We start from the raw sequence: 22,629 nt of genomic DNA, 5'->3' as shown, positions 1-22,629 counted from the left end.
ATATAGAATGATAGATTACCATATAAATAGCTTATATGTTTTATATATACATATATTTATATATATAAACTACCAACTTAGATGTATAAAAGAAATAATAAATTTAAAACGTAAGATTCTACCATTATTCTCTAGGTTGGACTTAAGGAATTAATAGAACACAAACATTCAGGTAGAAGACAATTTCTCGTGTTGTTTTTAAGTTTCTCAGAATTCAATGTATTATGCTTTACAACTTTGCATTGATGTTGCATAGTTTTTTTTTAGTATATAAAATAACATCTTAAAGTGAAAATATTGTATATGTTTTTAATAATTTTTTTCAGTACTTAAACCCTGGAAAAATAATCCCTTTATGTATTTTCCAATGGTGGGTGAGTGATAATTTTCTTCATATTTTGAGAAAGTGAACATTTTTCATGGGATAAGGTATTAGATAAAACTCACTTAACTCATTGCAGTCAACATGGAACTAACTCATAGTTTTGAAGTTTATGAATCTCAAAGGAAGAGACTGTTCAATTTTTCCTGCAGAGTTAACGTGGATTCGAAGAGCCAGAGAATCACTATCTTTAGGTTAGCACACAACCTTCTATGGACCAGGTCATCAGAACTTCTATCTACCTTTTAGATAGTAAGCAAATGGTAACTAGGTGCATCCTTAATCAGTAAGGTAGATGTGTTCATTTCAAGAAGTTTAAATATGTTGTATCATGCCTTCCAAAACTTTTGATGGAGGCAAATATAAAGATACTCTCAGAACAATACTAGACATTAACCATTTAAAAATAACCTGATATGAGTCCTCTTTTTAAACATTCGTTATATGTAACAAGGCAGCATTCGCTTTCTCTTTGTTTCAGAGTAAGCTCTTTTCTGTCAATATGACAAAATTAAGGGTAATGCTGGCTAGTGGAGAACAGAACCATTTATCCTCTAGGACATATCTAGATATGTTAAAAATAGACTATGAATTTTGACAAGGACTTTAAATATTGTAGCTAACCAAGGGATAGAGTGAAAAAAAAAAAAGGATTTTTTGCGAAAGCACCAAAAGAACTCAAGTGTCTAAACAGTGAATGCTTGAAAATCCAGTAAGTACATTGTCATTTTTTAAGAGCCTCTTAGATTTTAGAGAATAATATGTATGAGCACTTGGCATTGAACAATTTACAAGAGGATCTGTATCAGGCTACATGCAATGATTGCCACTAGATGTACTTACTAATAAGCCCCATTATCAGTATATTACTGCTTCAAAATGCCTGCTGTGTGATACATTTACTTCCTTCTCTTTTATTTCTGATTGTCATGAATGAACAACATGAAAAACTGTGAAACAACTTACATTTAGGAATTAAAAACTTTTAAACAGAAAGAACAAAAAGATAAAGCTCATGAACCCAGTCTTAAGCAGGATAAATTTTAACTCTGTGACTGAAAGATTGCATCTGCTGTCCATTGAGTTTCCTTAAAGTTGCTGTCATGTTATGTTCTTTTGACACTGCTTTCTTGTGACTTCTGTGATAAGTTACTCCATCATTGCTTCTTTAGAAGGAATGCAGGATTGGAAAGTCTGTCTTCAACTGTTCCTTAAGCTAAGCGTCTCACTAATTGGGCAGCCGTGGCATGTACTATAACCTTTACTCATGAACTTGTACCCTGTCTTCAAAGCAACTTTTCTATAGGTCAAGGGTAAGTGGCTGAAGGCACCTAGATGGCTGTGTAGTCTTGCCCTGAGTCCTTACCCCAGCACTAATGGACTATTGCCATAACAAGAGTGTGATGGATGACCTCTGATGATCAGAGGGGTTGACACACTCTTATTTTCCTATCCTTAAACAAACACAAATGTTCTATTAGAAAATACATAGATTTACCTTTTGACTCTCAATTTTCATGAAGTTTAAAAGGAGAAAAAAATTAAAATGAAAGGAGATCCTTAGAAGAATCAAAGTGAAACATAGTTTCCAGCGGCTCTGTTGTGAACAAAGACTGAATAACCTAAAGGAATGGTGGTGGCAAGAACCCATCACACCTAAACCAAAACTTCTAACTATCTTATCATTCTGGTACCTGTTACTCTATAATCTTATAGAGTTAGACACACACACACACACACATTTCAATAGTTGTTATACATTTAAGTATGCACAAAAGTCATGTTTTGAACCACCAAGCTGACTCAAAACAACCTGTAGGACAGAGAAGAATTGTTTCATAGAGTTTCTGGAGTTGCACATTTTGTGGAAGCAAGTTGACTCATCTTTCTCCTGTAGAGTGGCTAATGGGTTCAGACTGACCATTTGGTTAATGGTCAGATATATTTAATCACATTCCTATGAGAGCTCTTACTACTTCTTTAAAATCATAAAGAATAAATGTTTTATATATTACAAACCATGTGGTATCCACTGTAACTACTCAAATCTGCCACTGTTGCACAAAATAGACAATATGTATGAGTGAATGTGGCTGTGTTCCAACAAAACCTTATTTATGGTCACTGAGACGTGACATTTGTATAGTTTCCACTTATTACTTAAAAATGTAAATATTCTTCACTTCCAGGTTGTGTAAAGAAGGAGAGATAGACCTATTTTATAGCATTATTGCTATATCCATTGCCAAAGACAATTGAAACATATGGTAATATTTTCAAAGTAGTTTAAGATGTAATTGTTATCACATTCTCTATGTTTTGTACCTAAATTTAAACCTAAACTATATTGAAGTACCTTTCTGTACAAAGTCAAAGTACAAGGCGACTTGCATATTGTAGACTTTCAATAAACAAGATGAACTTCTGAGTGTTTTTTCCCCATTAGTTCAATGAGATATGAAGAGAATATTTGAAATCTCTCTTTGGTGGACAAAAAGAAAACTGGCAATTTTCTCTAAGATTCAAATGTGCTTTGAGATAGAAACATCTTTAATTAGTGCTCAAATAGGAGCATAGGTGACTAGCCATAGCTTCTGAGAACTTAGTTTTCTCTCTGCCTTATAAATCTGGTTACTTCTTTTAGAATCACACATCAAATATATCTCAGAAGTAATGTATTAAATCTACATTTAAAAGTCCATTTTCTTAGAGATATTTCCAAATAATTCAGTAATGGACAAAGTGTGCCATAATTACTGCACTGCTGAGTCCTAGTAAAAATTCTCCTTGCTGATACTTAATTGCATTTGGAGGAAGTGATTGGATGCTGATAGCTATTATCTATATACAGACTGTCTTCTTTTTATAATTATTTAATCTTTGATATTTGGGCCAATGTTTAACATATGAAACACCAATTCAAATGGTCATTCTCCGATTTCCTTTTTTTAATTGAGATTTTAATGAAAGTTTGTAGAGAACTTGAATTTCCATTAATTTATTGTTGTACATTTTCCTCCGCCAACCCCCACCCCCAGTTTGCTTTTCTCTTTGGAAAAAAAAAATTCTTTCATTGTTGTACAAGTCCTCCCCTCTACCCCAGTCCATTTTACTATGCAGCTCTTATTCTGGACTGTTGTCATGCAAATAAAGCTTATTCATGTATTCCTTTTAAGCAGTTCTTTCTCTCATCTGTTTCAGTGGACTATACATTATTTATCTCCTCTTTTCTTAATTTTCCCTCATCCCCGATATCAGTCATGTTTTAAAACAGTGGCATTATTCAGTATTTGTCCTTTTGTAACTGAGATATTTCACTCAGCATAATGACCTCCAGGGTCACCCATTTGGTTTAATAATTAATGAGTTCTTTGTTTTTCAAGGCAGTATATTATTCCATTGTGTGAATACACCACAGCTTCTCTATCCATTCATTTATTGACAGGCAAATGGGTTGTTTCTCTGCTATTGTTAAAAAAGCCACAATAAACATGGATGTGCATATATCTGCTTTGATGGTAGTTATGGTTTCTTTAACGTATATTCCCTGTAGTGGAATTGCTGGTTCAAATGATATTTCTATTTGCAACCTTTTGAGAAAGCGCCATGCTGCCTTCCATAGTGGTTACACCATTTTACAGTCCCATCAACATTGAATAAGGGTTCCAGTTTCTCTGCAACCTCACCAACATTTGCTGTTTGCTGTTCCATTAAATATCCCAAAGCTGTTTGATTTGCATCTCTCTTAGAGCTAGGGATTTTGAACATTTCTTCATGTGCTTATTTGCCATCTGAATGTCTTTTTTTGGTGAAGTGTCTGTTCCTATCCTGTGCCTATTTTTCAATTGGAATGTTTATCTTGTTGTGGTGCTCAAGTATTTTATAAATTATAGCTATAAGTGCCTTATCTGACATGTCATTACCAAATATTCCTTCCCAGGCTTCCCCTTTAACCCTGTTGGAGAGGTTTTTGGATATGCATAGGGTTTTGATTCTTAGAAGGTCCCATTCATCTATTTTATCCTCTCCTGGTTGTAGGTTTTTCAAAATGCTTGGAAGACCGTTCATGTTGTGGACATGCTACAATTTTCAAGTAAATCAGCAGACTAATTATATTTTCCAAAGTGACATGTTTGATTTTGAACATTTGAAGTAATTCTCCCATTCAATTCTGAATATCTTTATTTCTTTTACCTATACTCCTTTCACAGTCAAACGCCTTCCCATAATCAATGAAACACAAATAGACATTCCTCTGGTACTCCCTGCTTTCAGCTAAGATCCACCTGACATTAGTTACAATATCCCAAATACCACAACCACTTCTAAACCCAGCCTGGACTTCTGGTAGTTCTCTGTTGATGTGCTGTTCAAGTTGTTTTTGGATAATCTTCAGTAGAATCTTGCTTGCATGTGAAATCAATGACATTGTTCTATAAATTCCACACTCTGTTGGGTCACCCTTCTTTGGAAGGTGAACAAATGTAGATACCTTCCAGTTAGTTGGCCAAGTGCTTATTCTCCAGATTTCTTGGAAAAATTTGGTAAGCAGGTCCAGGGCAGCATCTTTTAGCTGAAATATGTCAATTGGTATACCATCTATTCCTGGGGCCTTATTTTTTGCTATTTCCTTCATCACCATAGGCTCTTGCTCATATGTTATTTCATGAAATTCTTCTGTGTCGGCCAATTCCTTTCGATACAGTGACTCAGTATATTCTTTCCATCTTCTTTTAATGCTTCCCGGATCATTTCATATTCTGCCTGAAGCATCCTTGATTATAGCAACTCGAGGTTTGAGTTTGTTCTTCAGTACCTTTAGCTTAAGAAATGGTGAGCGAGTTTGGCCCTCTTGATTTTCTAACTCCAACTCCTTGCACATGTCATTCTAATATTTTACGTTGTTATCCTGCGCTGCCTTTTGAAATCTTCTATTCAGCTCTTTAGTCTCTTGAATTCTTCCTTCTGCTTTGGCTTCTCAATGCTCCAGTGCAATATTCAGAGTCTCTTCTGACATCTATTTCTTCCTCTTCTGTCTTTGCAATGATCATCTATCTGTGTTTCATTGATTATGCAAAGGAGTTTGACTGTGTGGATCATAATAAACTGAGGCTGACTCTGAGAAGAATGGGAATCCCAGGACACTTGATCATGCTAATGCGAAACCTATACTTGGACCAAGAGGCAGCCATCAAAACAGAGCAAGGAAACACTGCATGGTTCAAAATTGGGAAGGGCATATGCCAGGGATGTGTCCTGTCTACATACCTTTTCAACCTGTATGCAGAACAAATTATCCAGGAGGCTGGGGTCTATAAAGAGAAATGTGGGGTCAGGATTGGTGGAAGATCTATCAACAATCTGCGTTTGCAGATGACACAACCCTGCTTGCTAAAAGTGAGGAGGACCTGGAGCGCTTGTTGCAGAGGGTCAAGTCAAGGATTGCAGCCTCCAATATGGATTGAGGCTCAATGTCAGGAAGACAAGATTCTCACCACTGGACCAATTGGCAACATCAGGATGGATGGTGAAGAAATTGAGATTGTTCACAGCTTTAGTTTGCTTAGCTCCACAGTCAACACTCTTGGCATCAGTAGTCAGGAAATTAAAAGACGTATTGTGTTGAGAAAGTCATCTGTTAGGGACCTCTCCAAAGTACTGAAGAGCAATGGTGTCTCTGGAGAATAAGGTGCCTCTGATACAGGCCATGGTCTTTGCAATTACATGTTATGCATCAGAGAGTTGGACAATGACTAGGGAGGATAGAAGGAGAATTGATGCCTTTGAACTGTGGTGCTGGAGAAGAGTATTGAATGTACCATGGATTTCTAGGAAAACAGATTCATCATGGAGAGGGTTAAACCAGGCTGCTCCTTGGAGGCAAGGATTCTGAGGCTTCATCTAACATACTTCGGACATGTTGTAAAGAGGGACCGGTCCTTGGTGAGGGACATCATGGTTGGGAGGGTGGAGGGACAGTACAGGAGGGGAAGGCCCTCTATGAAGTGGATTGATTCGGTGACTGGGGCAATCTTGATGAGTGTGTTGGAGACAGTGCAATTGGCACAGGGCAGAGCAGAGTTTACGGCTGTTGTACATAGGGTCGCTATGAGTCACAAATGACTGGACGGCACATAGCAACAACATAACATACTTCTTTATTTCTAATTGTCTCCTGCTAAACCATCTGATTATTGTTTGTGAGCATTCTCCTTTTTCTAACATCTCTTTTATCAGCCACAGTGATTTCTTTTTTGTCCACAGCTCATTTGCATGCTCACCTGGAAAGGTGTGCTGTATCAGTAAGCCGTGCTTCCCACTGAACCCAATTATTCCCACTGTGAAAAGGAAAATGATCCTGAACATCCCACGTGGGGTACAGAACATATGGCTGCCACCATCAACGCAGCTGGAACATCTGTGTATGGATTCATGCTGTGTGTGTTGCTTTAGTTTCACAGTACTATATGAGGCTGAGGGAGGTACTTTCTAGGCTAAAGCTTACAAATACTATTGAAAAATTAAAGGAGCAGCGTTAAGAAATATTTTTCCACTGATCAGATCATCTTTTTTTGTTTTGCTTTCTCAGTAAGATGGAACTAGCTATAGTTACCCATTTAAAATTTTATCTAGTTATAACTTAAAAATAAACCAAACCCATAAACAAATGTGATCAATCCAACTAGCTTGATTTATTCTTCTCATCCACTATATGTTTAAGTCTTTTTCAATAACTACATAATTTATCAAGATAAAGATATATATCTTCTCTTTATTATATTTCTAAAAGTGGAAAAACAGAGGGTTCAAATGCACCTAGAACTCTCCAGTAGTCTGCAGAAACCTTTCCATAATTTTGGTGTGGAAACAAAAATGCAGTACAACATAGCTGTCCTCCAGTGTCAGAGAATCTTGGGAAACAGAATATTAAAATATAGCTTGCTTTTCTTATAATTTCACACTTAACATTTATATTTTTTTAATACAGTAAATAGTAACTCTTCATATTCTGCTGTTTTTATATTAATTAAGATAATAATCTTGCTTGCTGAAACTTAAGAAGTCCTGAAGAGCTTGTTACAAAGGGTCTAGGACTGTAGTCTTCAATATGGATTGAACCTTAACATTAAGAAGACATTAAGAATCTTAACATTAAGATTCTCACCAGTGGGCCAACTGGAAGCACTATGATAGATGGAGAAGTGATTGAGGTTGTTAACAGTTACAGCTTGCTTGGCTCTACAATCAACAATCTGGCCCTCGTCTTCACAATTACTTGACATTCTTCAGAGAGCTGAGCAATTACTAAGGATGACAGAAGAAAAATGAATGCCTTTGAACTGTGGTGTTGGAGAAGAGTCTTGGACATACCATGGACTGCCAAGAAACAAATAGCTTCTGGCTTAGAGAGGATTAAACCAAGATTCTCCTTGGAGGCTAGGATTTTGAAGCTTCCTCTCACATACTTTGCACACATGACCAGGAGAGACTAGTCCTTGAAGAACGGCATCATACTTGGTGGAGGGACAGCATAGAAGAAGAAGACCCCAGATGAGATGGATTGTAACAGTGACTGGGGCAATGGGGGCTGATTTGTCAGAATTAGTGAGACTGGCTCAGGACAAGGCAGGCTTCAGATGCTGTACATATAGGTTCTTTATGGTTTGCAGGCAACTCGATGGCACATAATAACAACCAAAACAACAAGAATTAGAACAGGCAAAGAATGGAAGTTGGATAATGACTCAAGTTTTATACATGAAAATTTTTAGAAGATCCTGGTGATGCTATTCCTGCTGGTGGAATGAAGAGAATGGCTGTTCCAATTAAGCAATTAGTGATAAAAGTGAACACTGCTACTCTCTAAGCCTACATACACAATTTGTGTGCTTTTAAATTAAACTTGCCTATGTGTTATATTTTCATCTAAGAAAGTATAGAAATATCACTCAGATCTCAGCAAAGGCCATTTTGATTGTAACAACAGTTCATTTCTTTCATTATAGATTTTTTTAAAATTCAGAACTATTGGATGGCATTACATTGCCATGATATTCTTAAAGATTTCTTTAAAGGATGATCCTAAAACAGTAACTTACTCTTTTTCCAGAGTAGATTGGAAGTAAAAACTATTAAATAGAGTAAATGGTGACAATAAAAATGGTTTCTTTCCTTTTCTCATATCAGTATATGCCAACAATTTAATAGAAATTTAGTAGAATCTTCTCATTTTGGAAAAGGCAATGCAGTCTAGATTGAGGGAAGACTTAGTATTTTTTTTCTTATACAGAATATATTGTAATGATTGAAAGAGAAAATGAAATAAAAAATCCACAAAATAAACAATTAATTCAGTTTATCAATCTGTGTAAATTTCTAGTAGGTATTAACATTTACTGTTGCTGCCCTATGTGTTCTTGAATTGACAATGATTCATAGTGACCCTATTTAAAATGGATCTAAACTCTGCTGTAATTTGTGCTATCCTCACAATCTCTAATAAACATCAGCCTTTGTTATAGTCACTGTGTCAATTCATCTTGGTGAGCGTCTTCCACTCTTGTTTTGACCTTTTCAATGACTTTCAAGTTTCACCATCCTTCCCTGTAAAGAGGACCCTGGTTGTACTATCTTCTTCAAGAAGAATTTATTTCTTTGTCAGTTCATGAGATATTCAGTACTTTTGTCCTACACCACAAGTGAAAGACATCAATTTTTCTTCTGTAATCTTCAGTCATTATCCAAATTTCAGACCCATAGAAAGTAATTGAAAATGTCATGGCTTGTACCAAGTGTACTTTAGTCTTTAAATTCACATCCTTGCTCTTTAGCAGTTTAGGGACATCTTTGACAACAAATTTCCCAAGGCAACATGCCTTTTTATTTCTTAACTGCAGCTACCAAGGATTTCATTATGGATCCAAGCAAGGTGAAATTGCTGAAAATTTCCCCAAGGTACATAGTTCAAATCCACAGGAAAAGGATGGGCAATCTCCTTTCATGTGATTAACTGTCCTGAAAACCTTCCATTGTGTGAACTATGGGTTCGTTCCATTTTGACGGTACACAACAACTGCATCCACACTTTGTATATTCTTGCCTGAAATATCTTTCACGTTTGTGACAATAGTTAAAAACTCTATTAGCCAACAATTTTGCACATTAATAAGTCAGCGGGCAAAACTGCAAAGGCTATGGTACATGCTTCCCTTGAGGAGGTTGTCTTGGAAGACTTAAGAAGCTACTCAAAGTTGAATGAGTGATGCTCTACTCAAGGAAGCAGAGCAACCAGACTTGTCCAACTGAAGAGTTGAAACAGACACAAAGATGGACTACGAGAATGGGGTCAAATAAAACAGAGGGAACCAAGCTGTCTCAGGGTCCCAGGAAAGCAAAGCTGAAGTCCAACTCTAAAGAACCTCCACCAAAATCCAGAAAGTATTGTCAACATCCAGATTCTGGAGACCCATAAACTACTTTTATGGTCTCAGATAATGCTGTTGTTAGCTGTGTAGAATCATCTGTGATTCATAATGACTCTGTGTACAACAGCTCTGAAGCCTACCCTGTCCTGAGCCAGTCTCACTGACACTGATATCTGACTGACACCGATATCTGACTGACATCTACGCCCATTGCCCTAGTTACTGAACCAATCCATCTTATCTGAGGTCTTCCTCTCCTGAGCTATCCATTCACTCTTCTGAGCATGATGCCTTTCTCAAAGGATCAGTCCCATCTGGCCTCATGTTCAAAGTATGTGAGACAGAGACACAATATCAACAAAGTATAGTGTCAAACATAATGTATATGGACTTTGTAAGCAAACCAATAAAGTTTAAAAAAAATAAAATAAAGAGCAGACTATTCTTTTTTTAAAAAAAAATCCTAGCCACCAAGGAGAAACTTGGTTTCACCTTCTCTGAGATAGACTTACTTATTTTCTTGGTGGTTCATGGTATGTGTAAGACTCTTCTCCAACACCACTATTTAAAGGCATCAACTCTTCTACTGTCATTCTTATTGCCCAGCTCTCTGATGCATAGCAAATAATTGCAAAGACCATGGCCTGGATACGGTGTACCTTAGTTTCTAGACTGACACCATTGCTTCTCAGGGCTCTGGAGAGGTCCCCTACAGTACATTTAGTTAATGCAATTTGTCTTTTGATTTCCTGGCTGCTGGTGCCAAAAGTGTTGATTGTTAGAGCTGAGCAGCTGAGAGTGATAACAACCTCAATCTTTTCTCCATGCAACATGGTGTTGCCAGTTGGCCCAGTGCTGAGAATACTTGTCTTCTTCATGTTGAACTTCAATCCATATTGGAAACTACAGCCCTTGACTTTCTGCAGCAAGTACTTCAGGTCACGTTCATTTCTAGCAAGCAAGATTGTATTATTTGCCTAACACAAGTTGTTGGTGAGTCTTTCTCCAATACTGATACTACATTTCTCCTCATAAAGTTCAGCCTCCTGAATGATATGTTGTGCATACATATTGAAAAGGTATGGAAAAAAGACATCCCTGATGCACTTCCTTCCTGGTTTTAAACCATGCAGTGTTTCACTGATCTTTTCTGAGAACTGCTTGCTGGTCCAAATATAAGTTTCACATAAGCACAATCAAGTGTTCTGGGATTCCCATTCTTCTCAAAGAAAAGAACAAAAAATTACCTGTTTTCATATAATGGCACTTTTCACAGGAATGACTTTGTCTTTGGAAGCTAATTTTGTCCATAATTAAAGGTCGCCTGGAAGCTGGGCAACATTTCACACTAACCACACCTTGTAGGAGACATTCCAATCAGCCTGCTATGGCCAATCAGAAAAGAGCATGACCACTGACCCCATCCTGCTAAACCATCAGCAATGACGCAATCCACTTAAAGGAAATAAGCAACTTCATGTTTGGGAACTAGCAGAAGGCACCCATTGGCACCCGCCGTGGAGAACTATCATTGAGCTGACCACACTGCCCCCAAACCCTGACTTATAAAAATTTCCCTGAAACTTCCTCATTTGCAACTTACCATTCCCACTGCCTCCCTCTGGCCTGGGACTGTGGAATTTCTCCTAAGAGCTGGTCATAAACTCCTTTGTTTCAATTCATCTGTTCTTCATGGCCTTTTTTACATCACATGCAAATTAAGAATAAGTGTACTAGAAACATTATAATCCATTTAATTTCAACATGATTTTAAATTATTAGCTTTCTATTTAATAGGATTGGAAGAATATTCATTACAAACATTCAACATGCAAAAAACACAATCTTGCATACTGAAAACAGCATATAAAGTCAAAGCTGTGTGGATCATAACAAACTGTGGCTAACTCTGAAAAGAATGGGAATCCCACAACACTTGATTGTGCTCATTCAAAACCTAAACTTGGACCAGAAGTAGTCCTCCGAACAGAACAAGGAAACACTTCATAGTTCAAAATCAGGAAGGGTTTATGCCAGAGATGTGTCTCATCTCCATACCTTTTCAACTATATGTGGAAAGATTATCCAGGAGGCCAGTGTCTATGAGGAAGAATCAGGATTAGAGGAAGATCATCTGTGGCAACCCAAATTTGTAAACGGAAACTGAGTGAGGCACAAACAAGCCAGTATTCCTCATGACAAATCACAAGCAATGAAGCCTTCCTTGAAGACAAGGAGACACCAACCTTAGACCCCTGCAGATGGGGTGCTAAGAGCTTATGCATTTTAAAGCACTCTCTTCCTTACATAAGATAAGACTGTCAGCAGATAAAAACATAGCTTCGTTAGTAAAGAATTCCCCTCCCCGTGTAATTTACTTCTTAGTAATTAAAAATAAAAGCTAAAGAGAGTTTGGCTCAGAGCTCAAGTCTTTGAGTTGTTAGCTCCTTGCTTCAATCTCTCTTAAACTTCATTCCTGATGTCTGGTCAGCAACACTTATCAACATACTGTGTTATGCAGATGACACAGCCTTGCTTGCTAAAACTGAGGAAAACTTGAAGTTCTTGCTTCAGAAAGGTAAGGACTGCAGCCTTCGATATAGATTGAAGCTCAACATCAAGAAAACAAAAGATTCTAGAACTGGGCCCATTAACAGCATCATGATAAACAGTGAAGAGACTGAGACTGTTAACAGCTCTAGTTTGTTTTGCTGCACAAACAATACTCTTGGTACCAGCAGCCAGGAAATCAAAATATGAATTTCATTGAGAAAGTCAGTTGTCAGGGTCCTCTCTAGAGTACTGAAGAGCAACAATGTCATTCTGGAGACTAAGGTGCACCCGATCCAGGCCATAGTCTTCACAGTTACTTGCTATGCATCAAAACCTGGACAATGAGTAGGGATGATAGGAAGAGAATTGATGCCTTTGAGCTGGGATGCTGAGGAGAGTATTGAATATACCATAGACTGTGAGGAGAACAAATGGGTTCATCCTGAAGGGGGTGAAACCAGACTGCTCTTTGGAAGCAAAAATTCTGAAGCTCCATCTGACATCCTATGGGCATGTTTCTAGAAGGTTCCAGTCCTTGGAGAAGAACATCATGCTTGGGAGGGTATAGAGACAGCACAGGGAGGAAGACCCTCAAGAGATAGATGGAGTGAGTGACTAGAATAATGGGGGTAGGGGTTTCAGAGACAACAACATTGGCTCAGGATAAAAGCAGGGTTCAGAGCTGTGTTACATAAGATAACCACGAGTAGCAAATGATTTGATAGCACATAAAAACAACAACATAGCTTTCAAAATGGATTGTACCTCAACATTAAACACAAAAATCCTCATAATTAGACTAATAAGCAATGTAATGATAGATGAAAAATATATTTAAGATGTCAAGGATTTAATTTGCATTCACAAATAATATTTATAAAAGCATGTGTGACAACAGTGAAGAAATCAAATGACATATTGCAACCTGCAAAGATCATACAAAGAATTTTTTTAAATTGATAAAGAACCAGGATACCAGTTTGAGTATTGAAGTGTTTCACCTGCCTGGCACAATCCACTACATTTTCAATATCCTTCTATGCATGGTAAAATTGGACGATGAATATGGAAGACTAAAGAATAATTGATGTTTTTAAATTGTGGTGTTAGAGCATGCCCCAAATTGCCAAAATAACAAATTTATCTTATAAGAAGGGTATACAGAATAATTAATTGACTTGTGGATATTTAGAATTTTTCTGACATGATTTGAGAGTATTTATAGGAAAGATTAGTACCTGGAGAAGACCATGATGCTTGATAAGTAGAGGATCAGTGAAAAAGAAAGTCCTTCAACTAGATGAAAAGACCCATTGAATCAAATAGTGGGATAAAGCACACCAGTAATTTGGAGATGGCATTAGAAGGGGCAGTGTTTTATTCTATTCATAGCTATCATCTCTGTGAAGTGACACATAGTAGATCTTGCAGTGGTATTCCAGAGGTTCTAAATCATGGAGGAGATTGTCCATCAATCTGCAGCAGAGTGGAGGATGTATTTCAACAAGTAAAAAGGTATCTACCATTTTTATATTAGCATCATATCTCCCTATTGACTACACTTAGAGTGTTTTTGTACATAGGGTCATTAGAAATTGAAACTAAGTCAGCATCACCTAATAACAACAACCACCATTTAACAAGGACTCATGGTTTCTTAATCATTTCACTATAAACACTAATGATTATAAATCATATTTGGTGTGTTTTTGATGGGTTTGTTCAAGTGTCCTACATCTGTCTTGGTCAATCTGGGTAGGACATGTGTTTTAAGAAATTTGCCCATTTCCTCTGTTGTTGTTGTTGATGATTGCTGCTGAGTTGAGCACGACTAATAACAACCCTATGAACAAAAGGCCTGAAGCCTTTCTATATCTATCGTCATTTATCAAAGTTTGTTGAGTTTCCAGAGGCATGTTGTTTAGGAAGTAGATGCCACTTCTGCTTCCAAACCTGTCTTAAATTGGGAGTTCCACCAAACACTGTCCATCATGGGTAACCATTATGATATTTGGCACCCCATTGGCACAAGATTCAGCATCACAACAACCCCAGATAACCTCTGTACAGCGTATTGACAGAGGAGTGTTGTACCACTTAGAAGAATGTTCCTCCAAAATATAATAACAACTGACTTTTAAATAGAAAGGTCTTGCACTGCACTGCAATCCCAGAGGTACATGGTTCAAATCCACCAGATGCTCTGCTGGAGAAGGAGGAGGCAATCTCCTCCTGTACCAGTCAGATCTGATTTGATGGTACACATAAAAATAATACAATAAAAAAATAAAATAAAAATTAAAAAATTAAATAGGTCTTTCCTGAGGTCTTGTTGAATTTAAACATGAGGTTTTTGTTGTTATGTGCTGTTGAGTAGCCTATGACATATAGCAACCCTATGTACAGTATTTCTGAACCATTCTCTGTCCTGAGCTAGTCTCACAAATCTGAAACAACCCTAATGTCTCAGTTGCTGTATCAATCCATCTCATCCAGGGTCTTCCTCTCCAGCACTGTCCCACCACCTTTCTGAACATGATGTCCTTCTCCAAGGACTGGTCTTTCCTGACCATGTACCCAAAGTATGAAAGATAGAGCTTCAAAATCCTAACATTCAAGTAGAGTCTTAATTTCACCTTCTCCAAGACAGATCTATTTGTTTTCTTTGCAATTCATGGTATGTTCAAGACTTTTTCTCCAGTACAACTTGAAGTTATCTGTTCTTCCTCTGTCATCTTTAATCATTGTCCAGCTCACTGAAGTATAACAAGTTGTTGAGAAGAACATGGCTTGATTTGGCACACCTTTGTCTCTAAAGTAACATCTTGGCTTTCCAGCACTCTGGAGAAGTCCACTACAGTAGATTTTTCCAATAAATTTGTCTTCGCCACACATCTCCTCATAGAGCCAGCCTTCTGGTAATCTATTCTGCATACTGGTTGAAAAGGTATGGAGATAGGACACATCCCTGGCGTACATCCTTCTCAATTATGAACCATGCTGTGTTTCCTTGCTCTGTTCTGACAACTGCTTCCTGGTCCAAGTATAGGTTCCACATTAACACGATCAAGTGTTCTGGGATTTCCATTCTTCTAAGAGTCAGCCACAGTTTGTGATAATCCACATGGTCAAATGCCTTTTCATAATTAATGGGACACAGATAGACATTCTTCTGGCATTCCCTGCTTTCAGCTAAGATACATCTCACATTAGCTACATTATCCCTAGTACCACGACCCCTTCTAAAACCAGCCTGGACTTCTGGCAGTTTCCTGCTGATGTGCCGTTCCAGTTGTTTTTGGATAATCTTCAACAGTATCTTGCTTGCATGTGAAATCAATGATATTGTTCTATAAATTCCACACTCTGTTGGGTCACCCTTCTTTGGAAGGGGAACAAATATAGATCTCTTCCAGTAAGTAGGCCAAGTGGTTATCCTCCAGATTTCTTGGCACAATTTGGTGAGCACATCTAGGGCAGCATCTGTTAGGTGAAATATATCAATTGGTATACCATCTATTCCTGGGGCCTTATTTTTTTTAGTATTTTTTGGTGGGAGATCCATCAACAATATGCGTTATGCAGATGATACAACCCTGCTTGCTAAAACTGAGGAGGACCTGAAGCGCTTGCTGCAGAGGATCAAGGATTGCAGCCTTCAATATGGATTGAGGCTCAATATCAAGAAGACAAAGATTCTCACCACTGGGCCAATTGGCAGCATCAATATGGATGGTGAAGAGATTGAGATTATTCACAGCTTTAGTTTGCTTGGCTCCACAGTCAACACTCTTGGCACCAGTAGTCAGGAAATTAAAAACATATTGCCATGGGAAAGTCTGCTATTACGGACCTCTGCAAAGTGCTGAAGAGCAATGGTGTCACTCTGGAGACTAAGGTGGGCCTGATACAGGCCATGGTCTTTGCAATCACTTGTTATGCATCAGAGAGTTGGACAATGACTAGAGAGGATAGAAGGAGAATTGATGCCTTTGAGTTGTGGTGCTGGAGAAGAGTATTGAATGTACAACGGACAGCTAAGAAAACAAATAGGATCACCCTGGAGAGGGTTAAATTGAGCCGCTCCTTAGAGGCAAGGATTCTGAAGCTTCATCCTACATACTTTGGACATGTTGCAAAGAGAGACCAGTCCTTGGAAAGGCACATACATCATTCTTGGGAAGTTGGAGGGACACTGCAAGAGCGGAAAACCCTCTACGACGTGGATTGATTCAGTGACTGGTGTACTCAGGGTGGGTTGTGTGGGAGACAGTGAGATTGGCACAGGAAAGAGCTGGCTTTCGATCTATTGCAGATAGGGTTGCTGTGAGTCTCAAGTGACTTGATGGCACATAACAACAACAACAATAATTTTTCTTTTGATTTCCTGATTGCTGGTGTTAAGAGTGTTGATTGTGGATCTGAGCAAGATATAATTATTAACAACCTCAATCTCTTTTCCATCTATCATGATGTTGCCAATTGTCCCAGTGGTGAGAATCTTTGCCTTCTTGATGTTATGTTTCAATCCCTATTGAACTTGTGTCATCTGCATATCGTAGGTTGTTGATGAGTCTTCCTCCAATTTTGATGCCACACTCCTCCTCTTAAAGCCTGCTTCCTGAATGATCTGTTCTGCATAAAGATTGAAAAGGTATGCGGACAGGAAGCATCCCCAATACATTCCTTTTCTGATTTTTAACTATGCAGTGTTTCCTTGCTCTGTTCTGAGGACTGCTTCTTGGTCCAAGTATAGCCTTAACATAAGCACAATCAAGTGCTCTGGGATTCCCGTTTTCCACAAGGTTGGCCACAATTTGTTGTGATCCACACAGTCAAATGTTTTTGCATAGTCAATGAAACACGGATAGACATTCTTCTGGTGCTCTCTGCTTTCTGCAAGATCCATCTGACACTGGCAATAATGTCCCTAGTGACATGACCTCTTCTAAACCCAGCCTGTATTTCTGGTATTTCTCTGTCAATGTACTATTCAAGTCTTTTCTGGATAATTTTCAACAAGATGTTGTTAGTGTGTGATATTAGTGATATTGTTCAATAATTTCCACACTCAGTCATGTCTTCTTCTTTTGGAATGGGAACAAACATGGATCTCTTCCAGTCAGTTGGCCAAGTAGTTGTCCTCCAGATTTCTTGGCAAAACTTGGAGAGCACATGTAGGGCAGCATCTGTTTGCTGAAATAGGTCAATTGGTATTTCATCAATTCCTTAGGATTTATTTGTTGCCAAGTCTTTCAGAGCAGCTTGCACTTCCCCCTTCGTCATCATTGCTTCATTCTCATTCATACATTGTTTCTTGAAATTCTTCTGTGTCAGCCAACTCTTTTTGGTACAATGACTCTGTGTACTCCTTCTATCTTTTTTAAAGCTTCCTGAATCTTTCAATATTCTGCCTATAGCATTTTTAAGCATTGTAACTCATGGCTTGAATCTGTTCTTTAGTTCTTTCAGCTTAAGAAACACTGAGCGAATTCAGTCCTTTTGATTTCTGACTCCAGCCTCTTTCACATTTCATTATAATATTTTTGCCTTTTCTTCCTAAGCTTCCCTTTGAAATCTCTATTCAGCTCCTTAACTTCTTGATTTCTTCCCTTTGTTTTGGCTACTTGGTGCTCTAGTGCAATATTCAGTCTCTTCTGACATCCATTTTGATCTTTTCTTCTTCCTTCTTTGTAATGGCTTTTTGCATTCTTCTTGAATGATATTCTTGATATCTTCCCACAATTTAGTCTTCCTTCATTAGAGTTCAAGACCTCAAACTTATTCATGAGTTGTTTTTTAAATTCATGAGGCATAGACTCAAAGTCAAGTTTTGATTCCTGTGGGTATTATTTAACCTTCCAGTTGATGATCTGTTCTACACGCAGCACCTAGCCTAGTTTCCACTGCTAGTAGTGAACTTCTCCAACGATTTCTTGACAGATGGAATCTATCTGATTCCTGTTTAATACCATCAGGTGGATTCCATGTGCATAGCCTACATTTATGTTTCTTATGAAAGGTATTTCCTCTAGGTTTTTGAAATTATGTAGTCTGAGAAGATACTTTGTATTATTTCAATGTTATTTAATATGTTGAGGATGGCTCTGTGTCTTATTATATGATTGTTGTTGTTGTTATGTGCCATCTAGTCACTTGCAACTCACAGCGACCCTATGTACAAGAGCCCTAAATGCTATTCTATCCTGTGCCAACCTCGCCTACTCAAACACATTCATTCTCACCAGTCCACTCACAGAATCTATCCATCTCATTTAGGGTCTTCCTCTCCTGCGCTGTCCCTCCACTTTCCCAAACATCATGTCCCTCTCCAAGGACCAGTCCCTCCTTGCAACATGCCCAAAGTATGTCAGATGAAGCTTCAGAATCCTTGACTCCAAGGAGCATTCTAGCTTCATCCTCTCCAGGACAAACCTGTTTGTTCTCCTAGCAGTCCATGGTATATTCAACACTCTTCTCCAGCACCACAACTCAAAGGCATCAATTCCCTTTCTATCATTCCTATTTACTGTCCTACTCTCTGATGCATAGAATGTAATTGTGAAGACTATAGCCTGGATCAGGTGCACCTTAGTCTCCAGCCTGACATCGTACTCTTCAGCACTCTTGAGAGGTCCCTCACAGCTGACTTTCCCCATGATTAGAGTCTGGAAAATGCATCATATGCACTCCAAAAGAAAGCAAATTTGGTCTTAAGTGGGTGCAGTAAGCTGAATACATCCGCAAGTTGAAACTGCTGATTATATAGCTTAGATCATCTGCATCTTTGCTAAGTTTATTTTGAGTTGACATATCTTTTGATGTTAGTGGTTTATTGAACTTTCCTAACACTATTGGGTTGCTATCTATTTCTTCAATTCTGTCAACCATTGTTTTGTGTATTTTACAGGTCTATAATTTGGTGCATTACGTGTTGACCAAGGTTATGCCTTCTTGATCTATTGTGCATTTAATCAGTACCCTTATCTTTTGACAAGGTTTCATTATGAAGTATATTTTATCAGATGAGTATTGACTCTCCTTTTTTTGTGGATGCTATTTGCGTGATATATTTCTCCAGCTTTTTATTTTGAGTATATCTTTCTTTTTATTTTTAAGATGTGTTTCTTAAAGGCAACATATTGATAGTCGTTGTGGTTTTTTTGGTTTTATTTTTTTTTATCATTACTTTTCTTCACTAATTGGTGCATTTAGTCCATTCATATTAAGTATGATTATTTTTAGGCCAAGTTTTACTGTTGCCATATTGCTGTGTTTCTTTTTCTATTGTTTCTAGTTATTATGGTCCATCCACTCTCCTTTGGCATCTTGGTGTGAAGCACACACTGCCCTTAAAATTTCTTCTAGTTTAGGTCTTGGTCTTGTTTTCACATATTCCTGAAGTTCCTTCTTTTCTGCAAAGGATCTAATTCTTCCTACCTATTTGATATAGAGTTTTGCTGGGATAGGGTCTTTGGCTATCAATTTTTTCTTTCATATTTCTGTATATGCTATCTCATTGTCGTTTAGCTCGCTGGTTTCTTCTGAGAAATGATAATTTATTCTATTTTTTTCTCCTTTGTTGGTGACTCTTTATTTTTCCAATGTTGTTTTTAGTATTATATCCTTGTCTTTTAATTTGAAGAACTTGACTATGATATGTCTTGATTTTTTGTTTTTTCTTTTTGGAGGAGTGTAATCTATTTGATGTTTGCTGTGTTTCCTGGATGTGGATTTCTCCCTTCTTCATAATAAGTGAGAATTTTTTTCCTAGTACTTTTTCCACAATATTCTCAGTGACTTCCCTGCCACTCCCATGTTTGTTTTGGAATTCCCATCATGTGTATGTTGTTCCTTTTGATGTTATTCAATATGATTCTAATGTTTTCTTCATTTTCTTTGCATCTCATCTCTGATATTTTTTTTCTGATATATTTCCAGGAAGGCTTTTGTCTTCCAGCTTACTGACTCTCTGTTACACTTTTCAGTTCTACATTTTTCTCCCACCTGCATGTTGGATACTTCTATCATTTTGGTCTTCGTATTCTGGGTGGAATTTTCACACTTTTCTATTATTTCCAGTACTGTGCTAGCTGTATTCTCTCTGTTTTGTGATGATTATTTTACTTTCTTATATCTCTTTAACTATACTATCATTTCTTTCTTCCACTTTTTATATATTCTTTCGTAGCTGTTCAAGTTACTTCTATCAATATATTTCTTCTGGATCACTGTTTCTGGAGCATTTGTTCTCATAATGGCTTCCATTAATGGTTTCTTCTGTTATTTGCATCTTCTTTGTGTAGTTCAAATAACTACTCATTAACGTATTTCTTCTCATTTTCTCTATTTGGGGTATCCATTGAGCCTACTTTTATAGGAGAAGGGATATTTTAGAGTTTTTTATGATATTTGATGCAGACTTCTGCTTTCTTGACATTTTATGGTTTTGTCTTAGTAGATGTTAGGTTATTATAACTCTGTAATGTTCCAAGTATGTGATGTTTGGTGAAGGACCTGTATATTGGTGCTCTCCTTTTGTTTTTCCAAAGAGATATGACTTTTGCCCTCCAGAAACCACACAGCTCCACTTGATTTCTTCCACTTGACCATAAGAAATCCTACATGAGGTAGCTAGAGAGCAGTGTTCAAGGCCAAACTACTTCTCTTCTCTGCTATGAGAAAGTTCATAGATAGGTCCTTGAGTTTATTCTTGTACTAGTTGAAGGTGATTTCTTGACAGGATTTTTAATATTGCTTATATTCCTTATTTGTTTGGCCTTCAGGCTCTAACTTGTGAAAGGAATGGACTAATATGGCAGTGGAAAGCATTCCCCAGTCCAAGGAAGGTGAGCTGATCTCTCTGCAGGACTCCACCCTATCCTGGGAATGGACAGTGAGGGGTCGGTCATAAATCGCTCCCTCACCTGTGAAAGGAAGCAGACTAATAACCTTTGTTTGATTTGGTTTTTCAATGCTCTAATGCAATTTTGAAAGTCTCTTCTGAAGCTGGGCTTATGCAGAAAGATGTAGTATCAAGATTGGAAAAAGATTCATCAACAACCTTTGTTATGCAGCTAAAATAACCTTGTTTACTGTAAGTGAACCAGACTTGAAGCACATGTTGCAGAAGATCAAAATCTAGAATCTGCAATAGAGATTACATCTCACCATAAGAAAACAAAAATCTGGCAAATAAGCAACATCATGGTAGATGGAGAAATGATTGAAGTTATTAGCCGTTTAATTTTATTTGGATCCACAATAAATAGCATTGATAAAAGCAATTAGAAAACTAAAAGCCATATTGTACTGTGACAGTTTTCTGTCAGAGACCTCCAAAATACTGAAGCACAATGATGTCAGCTTAAAGACTAAGGTGTGTCTGATTTAAGCCTTGGTCTTCTCAGTCATCTGCTATGCATCTAAGCGCTAGATGATAACTAAAGATGACAGAAGATGGAGCGATGCCTTTGAATTTTGAATGTTGGAAAGGAATGCTGACTGTCTCATAAACTTCCCAAAGTACACACAGATATATCTTGGAGAAAGTGCAGCTGGAATGCTCCTTTGAGGCAAGAGTAGTGAAGCTTCATCTCACTTGGCTCTGGAATGTTGTTAGAAGAGACATAGGTTTATGAGGTGATCACTAATACCAAGGAGACACACATTCCTTAGGGCAATAATAATCTACTCATAATCATCATACTCAAAAGAATAGCACTTGCCCAAACATAAAAGACAGTAAGCAGAAGGGATAAGATGAATGATAGAAGGGCCACAATAGAATGAGAATTGCAGAGAAGCGAGAAAAAAAAATAATTATATTATGAGTTTTACAATTAATGACATAAAACAAAATGTGTATAAATGATTGAAAGGGGAAAAGGAAAACTAATTTCCTTTGTAAATTTCCACTCAAAGTATAATTTTAAAAGGGGGGGGGGAAAGAAATCAAACAATATATGACAATAAGCAAGTTGCTGCCGAGGACCTCTTTAAATCATTAAATGAATGAGGATGTCACATTGAGAGCTACTGTGAACCTGTTACACTAGACTATGAATGTGACTATTGAATAAGAAAGATTAAAAAAAATGCACTTTTAGCTATGATGTGGGTGGAGAATAATAATTACATCATGGATTGCCTAGAAGAGATGATGAAGAAGCTCTGTTTCATATTTTGTGTATAAATAATGACTGTCTTTGGCCTATCACTGAAGCTAGTGAGGTAGGCATAAGGATTGTTATTGTTGTTGTTGTTGTT

This window comes from Elephantulus edwardii, unplaced genomic scaffold (assembly GCF_000299155.1).
Source record: "Elephantulus edwardii isolate Elephantulus edwardi_28Jun2011 unplaced genomic scaffold, EleEdw1.0 scaffold00013, whole genome shotgun sequence".
NCBI classification, from domain to species: Eukaryota; Metazoa; Chordata; class Mammalia; order Macroscelidea; family Macroscelididae; genus Elephantulus; species Elephantulus edwardii.
This window is presented reverse-complemented; position numbering follows the sequence as displayed.